At 38.8% G+C, this 8,165-nt stretch overlaps 1 long non-coding RNA gene across 1 annotated transcript; it reads right to left on the bottom strand.

The window, feature by feature from the left end:
* Positions 1 to 861: 861 nt before the first annotated feature.
* On the bottom strand, positions 862 to 6,793 carry LOC117199613 (uncharacterized). Its single transcript, XR_004480877.2, has 4 exons — positions 6,622 to 6,793; positions 2,529 to 2,620; positions 1,901 to 2,010; positions 862 to 1,128 (listed from the first exon to the last, which is right to left on the bottom strand). It is a non-coding gene; the product is annotated as an uncharacterized LOC117199613 (long non-coding RNA).
* Positions 6,794 to 8,165: the final 1,372 nt, after the last annotated feature.

Here is an 8,165-nt window from a genome sequence, read left to right as displayed (position 1 = left end):
AGACTCTAGAGGGCAGCTGGAAAGAGAAAAGCTAGGTGAGTACCAGGCCCCTTGACCCTAGGCACAGTCTCTGTCCAGTATAGACCAGAGACACAATAGAGAAGCATTGGTTCCTTGAGAGTTTACCCTCAAGATCCTCAGTTGCGAGGACTGAATTCTTTCCTGGAAATTTACATTCTAGGTAGTAAAGCTGGGACTGCAGACGGAAGTGTAACTCAGTGTATTGAAAAGTTACCATGGCCACGAGCCATCTAGGAAGTTTCCACTTTCCATTACTGTGGAGTCACTGAGTTGTTGAATGAGCAGCCTCACTCTTTTTCTCCAGGAAGATGCACCTGTATTCTGAAGTGCTCAATACTAATTTGTCAAGCGGACATCATGTGCTCCATTTTATTGATGAAGAAACGGAGGCCCAGAAATGAGAGCATCTTGATCATAATTATGCAGCTGGTCATGGAGAGAGCCAGGCTAGGAGTCTTTTGATGCCTGCGTACAAAGCCTGTTGCTCTTTCCACTACATCACACACCATTCTGGTCCTTTTATTTTTGAACTTTTAATTAAAAATTTTGTTTTGGTTAATTTTTATTGGAGTATAATGTTGTGTTAGTTTCTGCTGTACAGCAAAATGAGTTGGCTATACGATGGAGAACAGTATGGAGGTTCCTCAAAAAACTAAAAATAGAACTACCATATGACCCAGCAGTCCCACTCCTGGACATATACCCAGAGAAAAGCATAATTCAAAGAGAGTCATACACCCCAATGTTCATTGTAGCACTATTTACAATAGCCAGGACATGGAAGCAACCATTCAGGTCCTTTTAAATTTATTCTGATCCACTTTTTTCTTTTAACATGGATTAAACAGTTGGACAAGCTGCGTGGATATGAGTGGGGACGATGAATACGTGACTATGTAGACGCACACAGGCAGGTGGAAGAAGCAACGGTCTCAGCAGTGTGGACTCTAGTTATTACCCTACTCAGTGCAGCAATGCTTGCGCTCCAATAGTGAGGGAGATTCTTTCAGACTTACATAGATGGCGCTCTGGGCCTTTCTTCACAGGGACACAATGGCTTTGAACTCTCAATAGTGTGGCTCTTCTTAATGTGACATGATACTGCGCCTGTTACAAGAGGAAAATAAGAGTAATAATGTACAAATGACTATGTTTCTCCTAGAGGCTGTGTTTCAGTGTGGGGTTTAGTGAGTTGGGAGCTTAGAGACCAACTTTTTGGGTGACATTGGTGAAAGTCACTTAGCCACTCGTGCCTCGGATGGTGGTTCTGTTAAGATGGACACACTGCAAGTGGTGACCAACATGGCAGGCTGGCTTCTGTAATTTTATATACGTATAGGTGTATTTGCAGAAGGATTCTTAGAGTAGAAGCTAATTGCTTTGCTAGCCCCTCTCTGGAACGATGCATAAGAAACTAGCCAATCGACTGTTTCAAAAAAAATGACACTTATATACAGGTGGGAGAGATTTACTTTTCACTGTATCTTTCTTATTACTATTGGATTCAGTTTCCTGGTATATGTACCATTATCTATTATAAATGAATAATATATGCAAACACTAAATTCATATAAGTTGTTTTGAGAGAAATCGGCAAACATACATGAAAGTGGCTACAAAGTTCTTGACGTGTAGTAAGTGCTCCAAGTTGGTTAGTAACCACTCTCTAAGGTGGCCCTGGGAATTCCATGTGTAAAGTCTGCCTACACACTTAGAGATCTAGACTTTATCGAGGAGCCTCACTTGCTGGGTTTTTGCTCATGTAGCGTTTTGAAGACGACTCTGGCCATGTTGATGCAATTCTCTGGTTGCCACCCACACGTTGCTATAACCTCCTGCACTCTAGTGGGCTGGGGTAGACTCCCTGGGTGTGTGTTACCTATTGCCATAGTAATGCTGTGTAACAAAGAACTTCAGATCCTCAGGGCATCCAGCGGCAGGCATTTTTTACTCAAGTGTCTGGAGTCAGCTGGTCTTGCCTAGGTGACTCTGTTGATTTTGACAGTGATTACTTACCTGGGCAGGGTTGGCTGGCTATCCTCTGATCTCAGCTGCCCTTCTCTGAGGCAGCTGGCCTGACTCGATCTGCCCCTTTTCTCACTCATCCTCCATCAGACTACGCCAGCATATCTTCAGGGCAATGACAATGACCCCAAATGGCCACACCCAGTTGTCAAGCACCCTTCTGGACTTTGCTCATATCACATCTATGAAAATCCCTTTGACCAAAGCTAATCACGTGGTCAAACCCAGGGGTCAGGAAATACACTCTGCAAAGATTTGCCCAGCTCTGATATCTGAAAGGATTGACCAGACTCCGCAGGGAATACTCATGTGAGACTTTTATTTAAAGGCAAATGATATGGTGCAGTGAGATAAAGAGAATGCAGGGAAGCTTTGGGAATACCCGTCTCCAAATCCTTTCCCCTCTGTCGCCACGAACACTTGTAAAAGAACCTTAATCCTGTGGTTCCTCAGGTAACCCATTTAGAAAATGGAAACGATACCTGACTCAGAAGGATAAATTCGGCAATCAGTAAATTAAAAATAATCAATCAATAGTAGCATCTGCTTGGGTTTCTCTTTGCTCCTTCTTTTTCTGGAAAATAATCATAGAGATGATTGTAAAGATATTTGTTGCTTACTTTACTAATTAAAGTTACTAATTACCAGGGTTTACTAATTACTTATTCAAAAAAGCTGGAAAATACTTTGTTCAAAGCTTACCTGAGTCGAGGCTCCTGGAAGCCATTTATCTCGGGGGTGGCGTGAGAATAAGGGAAATGACACAGCCTTGGGGCCAGTTACTGAGTTAGACAGACAGCAGGCTCCGGAATCAGAGCTGAGATATCCTGAGTATGATCCCTGGAAAACCACTCCACGTGTCCACCATCAAGCCTCAGACTGAGCAGGCTGCCTCACACAAATGATGGAAACGATGACAATACCAGATTACAGGGGATGAGAAACATAGAAGGATGAGTGGAGGAAAAGAAGAAGACAAGAAAACAAAACCAAAAAAACAAACCAACAAACAAAAACAAACCACAAAAAAACTTCCATTCACAGCAAGTTTCCAAAACAAGATTCCAAAACACAAGAAAATCCAGGGTTAAATCAGGCTGACATAATCAACCATCAGATTACAACTGTATTCTAGTCTGACAAAGTGTGTTTAAGATGTTACTCGAGAGATAAATAAGGCATGGTTTCATTAAAAAGAAGAAAAGAAACAAAATCGGGCAAAAAATGAAATATGAGAGCATAGATATAAAGCACATAATTCCAAAAATAAAAAAGGAAGATAAAATAGGCAATAAACAGATAAACTGTAGACTTCCAAGACAAAGTTGCAAAGTAATGAATTGCTAGATGGTGCTGATAAAATCATTTAGGACCCAGCAGAGAGAGATAAGATAGAAATTTGAAATAATAGTTAAATGCATGGAAAAATAGTTTTAGAGGCTGAAATAAGCATAAAATATTCTCGGAGGAGAATGTTAGAGAAGCAATAGTTGACGAGATAATAACTGAAAAGTTTCCAGAATCTAACACAGAAGGGAAGTTTTTGTACACGAGCAGTAGTGCCCACAGAAACTGACGAATGATCTGCAAAACAAATCCAGTAATGCATTAAACACACAGGTACACACAAGCATACACATCAGGACCAAAGAACATGATGCAGCAGTGTGAGCATGGTTTAACGTTATAAACATGCACTAATATGATTCACCATATAAAACTGAAAGTTATATATTTATCTCAACAGAGGTAGAGAAATAATGTGAGACAATTCAGTTCCCATCCATGACTTAGATAATAAATGTTTGAATAATAAGTTCTTAATAATGAATGATTAAATAATACATTATTTGAAAATAAATTTAAAAGAATTTTATTTGTAGTCCAAAAAAAAAAGAATGCTCACACTCACCATTTTTACTCAATGCTGTCAAGGAGAAGACCAAGTTGATGAAATAAAAACATATAAATTTTTAAGGAATTGAAAAGGAAAAGATAAATAAACTATCCTTACTTAATGATGATGCAATAATTCCTAGGAAAAACAAAATAATCTAGAAAAAATTAGAACTAATAACATAATTTGATAAGATTTCTGGATACACAATTTACATACCAAATATCTAATAGGCTAGTAAAAGCCAACTAGAAAATTCATAGGAATGAAATTGAAAAGACAAGAAAAGAAAGAAAGAAAAGCTCCTGTTTATAATAGCAATAGTAATTATAAGTTACAATGAAATAAACCTAAAAAAAGATACAAAAAGCATCTATGGAAAAACATTCAAAATTATTTGAAGGACATACATTTCCAAGAATAGGGAGGCAATTAAGTCGTCACAGTAACCGGAGGTGCTACTAATTGAATGCCAGGAATAGGATGCCAAAAATCTTAAAATTTGCAGGAAGGTTTCAAACAAAAACTAGCATCTCACTCAAATTGCAATTGCCTGATTCCATTGAGAAACACGGATCTAAATAAGTGGAAAAATAATCCACATTGATGATTGAAGATAAAAAAGAAGACTCAGTATCATAAAGGTGTGAATTTTCACCCAGTTAATCTATAAATTCTCTCAGTTGAAAGAAGGGGGAAAGTCATGATGCCATGTTTTATCATGGAAGTGGATTTACTAGATCTTTTTCTTATTTCATTACTATTTCCTTATTTCCTATTTCACAGTATTATAAAAAAAAAGACTTGTTCTTCCATTTTACATTTAATGACACAAAACAATAGAAAAGAGGTACATCTTTGTTCAAGATTTCTAAGATGGTGTCACAACCAGGAGTTAACCATGCAGAAGCCCATCATAATGGGAATGACTTGACACTATCAGTTGGATGTTGGTAGTTTACGTAGTCAGACGGCTTTCTTACTACCTGTATGATCAGTTATTCTCATATTGAAGATTTTGATTGATTTACTTACAAAGACGCTATACAAATTAGCTGCTCAGACACTTATGTAGTAAGAAAATTGTGTATCTTATTCATTTAAGCATGTACTAAAATACTAACAAAAATTATACTGAAAAGTCTTAATTGATTTTATACAATTTAAGTAGGAGGAAGAAACAGGCTTTTTTTTTTTAAAAAAAAAAAGGATCAATTACATCCTAATACCCTAAAGCAGTTTTTTATGCATATGGGTGCCAAGAACATTGACTCTTACAGTCTCTAGACCAAATAAATGTTTTCAAAGCTATTTAATATATGGCAAGAAATCACTGGAAAAATATTTTTGTAATAAAAATGATTGCTTGCCAAACGTGGTATTCTTTTTGGTACTTCCCATTGTTTTCGTATATTCTGGTCTCATTCCTTTGCTCTCCCCAGCTGGGAAAATGAAGAAGTTGGGTTTTACAGAAAAAAATGAGGTGTAGAGAATAATGTGAGAGAAGGGAAGTTTACTGAGGGTATAAGGTAAAGCACCATTCTCCACATATAGCATCTTATTTATTTTCTCAACTGCTGCAGGTGCTCCATTCCAAGAGCACCCAGCTAATGAGAGGCTGAGGAGGCACAATTCAAAACCAATATGGATGTTGAGAATTAAATCCACATGCATTCTTTCCCCCAGTCACCTAGTGGGACCCTTAAAAATTAAAAAAAATGGGGATCAAAGAGGGTGCCACGCCCAGCAATTCAGCTCCTTGGTCTATGTCCAAATGAATAGAAACTAAGTACTCCAACAAATACCTGTACACAAATGTTTACAGCAGAATGATTAACAAAAGGTAGAAATACCCCAAATGTTCATCAATAAATGAATAGGTTAAAAACATCTTATATCCATACAATGGAATATTATTCAACCATTAAAAAGATTGATGTACAGATACGGCAAAAATATGAATGAACCTTGAAAATATTATGCTAAGTGAAAGGAGCCAAACAAAAGTTTACAAGTGATTTGAGTATATTTATATGAAACACCCAGAATAGGTAAAGCCGTAGAGACAGGGAGCAGGTTAACAGCTGCTGAGGATGTGGGAGAGGAGAATGGTGAGTATCTGACGAGTAAGCATTTTTGTGGGGGGAGGGATGATGAAAACGTTTTGGAACTTGAAAAAGGTTGAGGTTATACAATATTGTAAATTTACTAAATGTCACTGAATTGTGCACTTTAAAATGGTTAATTGTATGTTATGTGAATTTCACCTAAATTATATTTATTCATATAATTTTATTGTATTCAGAGAGGAAGCTGTGATAGAGACCAAATAAGTGGCGACATGGGCCAGTCAAGGAAGACTTCTCTGAGGAGGCGGCAGTTAAGCTGAGGCGGGAATGATCAGAAGGGTCAAATTACTTGAAGGCCTGGGGAAATAGCATTCTCGGGAAAGAACTCTCTAAGCAGAGGAAGTGGCCAGCGCTTGGTCGTTAGGGAGGAATAGTGAAAAGCCCAGTGAGGCTGGAGCCAAGTCGGTGCAGGGGAAGGAAGGTGCGTGAGGAGGTCTGAGAAGGGAATCGTTGGGAGTGTGTTAAAATCTACCGGGGATTTGCTTTAATCGCGTATAGTTAAGACATGCAGACATGGAAATGATGGTCATGAAAGAAGTTCATACTCACAGATTCTCAGAAACAGGGGGCACAGCACACCACGCAGGCCACACGGGGAAGTGCCAAGGTCGGTCAGGAGGGAAGAGCGTGGCCCAGAGCCTTTATGGGGATTTAGTGGAAAGAAATGGGCAAAACAGAGTAGGTACTCTTACGTTTAGTATTGTTTAGCTTGAATAATTTTGGTGGGCTCTGAGCTATAAGAGTGGTCCTAGCTGTCTGGTATCTGGCCCTAGGGTGATTTAATGGAGGTGAAATACTGGATCAGTGTGGGACGGTTTGATAAGTAGGTGGTTAGGGTGTGGTCTCTGAATTGGGTGTGTTTTATATCAACGGCATGCTCTCAGAGACATCCTTCGCTATCTCTAGAAATTTGCTAGCCCTATGGGGAGCAGTCTCTCCAGGATCATGGTGACAAATGTCAGTGCATCAAGAATATGGAAAACAAGAAACTATAGTCAATACAGGAGTCCTTCTGGTCTCGGTACAAAGTTTGGCTTTTATTCTAGTTGAAATAGAATTTTAAGCAGATGAGTATGAAAACATAATCTAATTTACTGAATTTCATCTACTCCATGGTTACATTGGTTGATAATCTTCCATAATTTTATGTATTGTGAAGAAAGAGTAAAACTTTGCCAATTAAATTCTGTATGCCATTGATTGTAAGACACCTCTCATGTGAGAGATGTTACAACATGAAAAAAATGTGTTTCCTGGAAGTTTGAATGCAATATATTTTTTAAAGTATATTCTGTACTTTTTGGAGAAGAGGGTGGGAGAATTATGCAAAAATAAAATCAGGAAGTGGGAGTTTCCCTGGTGGCGCAGTGGTTGAGAGTCCACCTGCCGATGCAGGGGACACGGGTTCGTGCCCCAGTCCGGGAAGATCCCACATGCCATGGAGCGGCTGGGCCTGTGAGCCATGGCCGCTGAGCCTGCGTGTCCGGAGCCTGTGCTCCACAACGGGAGAGGCCACAACAGTTAGAGGACCGCGTACCACCAAAAAAAAAAAAAAAAAAAAATCAGGAAGTGTTAGCATAAACTACTGTATTGACCCAGGCAGACACACTAGTGTTCGTCTACAATGTGGGTAGATTTTGACCCTTCTTGTGGAGAGGAGATGTCTTTGTCCATCTACACTCATAATGGTCTTCAAACTGACTGGTAGACAGATGGGTTAATAGCACAGCTGTCAATTTTACTATGAAATATTTCAGTTGAGCAGAATAAACACAATAATAAAGTTGTCCTAGTAGACTCAGAGCAACCTATGATGAACTTGAAACAAGCTAGGGCAAGACTCACCTGCAAGAAAAACGTAAATGTTCTTCTCAATCGTCTAACAAACAGATGGTTCCCATTTGGGGCTTTCTCATTTCTCTGTATCTCATATATTTGTCTTTCATTTTTAACTGGACCTAAATCAGGGCCCCTTTTTACCAGCCCCTACCCTACACACATTTCCCTAAAATATTTATAGATTTGTCTTTAAAATCAGTGATCCAGGTTTAAGATTACATGTAGTGACTATTTTAACTGCTCCATTGTACTTA

The sequence above is a fragment of the Orcinus orca genome, chromosome 17 (assembly GCF_937001465.1).
Source record: "Orcinus orca chromosome 17, mOrcOrc1.1, whole genome shotgun sequence".
Lineage (NCBI taxonomy): Eukaryota > Metazoa > Chordata > Mammalia > Artiodactyla > Delphinidae > Orcinus > Orcinus orca.
This window is presented reverse-complemented; position numbering and strand designations above follow the sequence as displayed.